Genomic DNA, 3,251 nt, shown 5'->3' on the forward strand with positions numbered 1-3,251 from the left:
TCGCGTATATTAATTATTTTTAACATCCCGACGTTTCGAGCACTTTACAGCGTTCTTGGTCACGGGTAGACTACCCGTCTTATTTCAATTGCGATATTATTTGGAAACGAATATGACAAGTTACATATGGTAAAAGACACATATCCAACTCATATTACACACGGTACCTGCAAGACAAATGTCCATGAGTCGTGTATAAAGAACGTAAATAGTGATAATATAATCTGAAATACATTTAAATGTAAAAAATAAACTTCAAAATGTTATAAAATCATCACAGTAACAATAACTTACAATAGGTACTAAACGTAAGCGATTTGTTGATAATATATTTACCTATGTCATTAAATCAAAATATTAAATTATAATAAAAATTAAAGTTATGAAAAATTTATATTTATGTATTTACAATCATACCCAGTATTTTTTTCGTTTAAATTATTCTCTTCATTTTATATTACTTAGAACAAGAGACTTCGTAAAGATTTCCCATAAGATGAATAAAAATATTGTTTTGAAATAAAATTTCAATATCTACTTATTTTTATAGCATTAACACAAAAGATTCGCTTTTAATTGTTTTTTAAATTAATTTTAAACAATCAAATCAAAATAAACTTTATTCAAGTGGGCTTTTACAAGCACTTTTGAATCGTCATTTAACAATTAAGTGAAGCTACCTAATGATTCATGGGTTAGCCAACATAATACACTTTAAGTTTTCGATTTATTAAATAATATAAATGAAGATAGAACCTGACATATGCATTTGAATGATAATCAATTATTTTTATACATGAAGATAATTTCATTAAATTTATTTAGTACAGGATGGAAATCTAGACGGTATATAAGGCCAGAAGGCCAGCGGAGCATGGGTTCAAATCTTTTGGGAGTATCTGCGTCTATTTGAGCGTTTCATAACTGACACCCTCCTCTACTCCTAGGTATCGTTTCGCAGATTTTTAAAACAGTTTACGGAACATTGATTTACTGCACTATAATTTACCGACTTACTTTGTACGCGGTTTTAGAGTTATAGTTTTCAGTCAAATTAAGTCAAAAAACAATGAATGTATGCCCAATAAGCAAGAGAATTAGTTCGATAATACATACAGTCCGTCTGCTTCTAAGAGGTTAAATAAGCAAATTTTTACATGTATGATATTTATTATAGATTTGCAAAAATATGGCGTATTGAACGTCCACGTAACTGTTATCATAACTTAGGAAGTAAGTAGATAATTAAAGTAGTAAAGTACGACACAAATTAGATGTAGCATCGGAAAATGCAATGGAATGAAAATAAAACCGATTACTGCCGATTTACACAACCAATAGAAATAGCTCCCTATCGCGCCATTCGACTCTATTCGTCGCTATAGATTCTCGCGTCAGAGAAAGTAAGTGCATGTAAATCGACCATTCAAATTGACGAATATATTACGTCATATGATATTACAAGTTATTACGTTTGTGCAATAATCATATTCGCATGAGAAATAAATATTGATAATTTGGCATAGCGTACTCAATTCGGATGTGATCGGTTTTTCGAATTTTGCCGATGCTACATCTAACTTGTGTCGTACTATACAGTTTTATAATCAAATATATATCCAAGAACTATTAGTTGTGCAAAATATAATACTTAAATCTAAGATTTGTTTATTTTAGTTCTTTCTTCGATTGGAATGGACTATATGTACGTACATTTTATGTTGAGTACTCACGTACCGATAAGACCATTATACCTACGCATTATTTTAGCCCTAAAAGAGATTTATAGGTTTCATTCAATGTCAATCACTCGTGTTCATTTGTACTTACATAGGTACATGTATTCATGTAAATATAGATTTTGAGTAGACCTGATCGTTTGAATGTTTCAAGTAAAAGTAAAATGAATTTTGATATTACAAGGAATAGTGATTATACCTATTTATTTAAATCTTAAAAAATATATCGATTTTTAATCCTTTTTGAAAACCCTAGTCCGTCTGTTTTATTGCGTGACGTAGGTAATACAGCTGAGAAATATGCCCAGCATCATAATAATAAAGCATTTATCAATAAACGACCAAATATCACGATGACCTTAATCGGTCAATAGTAAATAATGTTGAACAAGATACTTGAATACATTTTTAACGAACTGATTTATTATTTCTTCAAATACTCATTCGAATTTCCAATTGTTCTAATTGGTGCTTTATTTGCAACGAGATTGATACGGAACTTTTGAGCGAACATTGCCTAAACTAAAATTGGGAGGTTTCAGGGCTGCCACTAGAACCTACTTTTATAACTACTTTTATACTGCTGCTAAAATTAAACACAAAAAACTAACTAACATTTTTTTTTCATTTATTCCAATTTCTAACGTTCAATTTAGAAAATATTTTCGGTGTAATTCGAATTTTTGTATCAATACAATTTAGACAATCAAACAAGTTATACAAACAGGATGCATTATGATGCATCCTGTTTGTATAACTGATTGTTTAAATTATACACTTTTTATATCCAATTATACAGTCTGGCAACCCTGGTGGCCTTCATTTAGTGATGGGAATTACTATAACATATTTGTGTGCTGTTACTTTACTGTACAAACAAATTTAACAATAGGATGAAAATTATGTACGAATAATTTATAAACCTCTAAAACGTTTGCTGAAAAATTGCTATGTTGTATTTTATACGTTGATTTACATACATATTTCGAAATGTAAAATAATAAAGTGAAAGCATTATACGAATACTATACATTATTAACCGAAAGATGTCTATCGGATTCCGAACATCTATTAAATAATTAACAAAATTATAAAAGTACTATTTAAAAGAAAATCTTATCACCATCATTATTCTTCATCTCCAGCTTCATTTGAATAATTATACATACAAACTTATTATTAAGTAACTTATTATAAAGTAAGCAAAACAGCAACAATTGTCAAAACAATCTTAAATTTAAAAACTTAACTTAAATCGATATGTTAGAAAATGTGAATTAATATTTGCTTGATGGTCAAACAAATACCGAATAGATAGATATGTGTTTCTCCTAATATCCAACCCACTTTAAATTATTTCTTTTTGTGAAATGGGAGTAAGCAGGAACAATACCCTCCTGAACAAAATTTTTCAAATCGGTTTATAAATGTCGGAGGTCTGAGATAAAAAAAAAGAATTAAAAAATCACAGGTTAATGGACAATGGCGGTAATTGACAAGCTGTCAAACACT

Source organism: Vanessa cardui, chromosome 2, assembly GCF_905220365.1.
Source record: "Vanessa cardui chromosome 2, ilVanCard2.1, whole genome shotgun sequence".
Taxonomy (NCBI): Eukaryota; Metazoa; Arthropoda; class Insecta; order Lepidoptera; family Nymphalidae; genus Vanessa; species Vanessa cardui.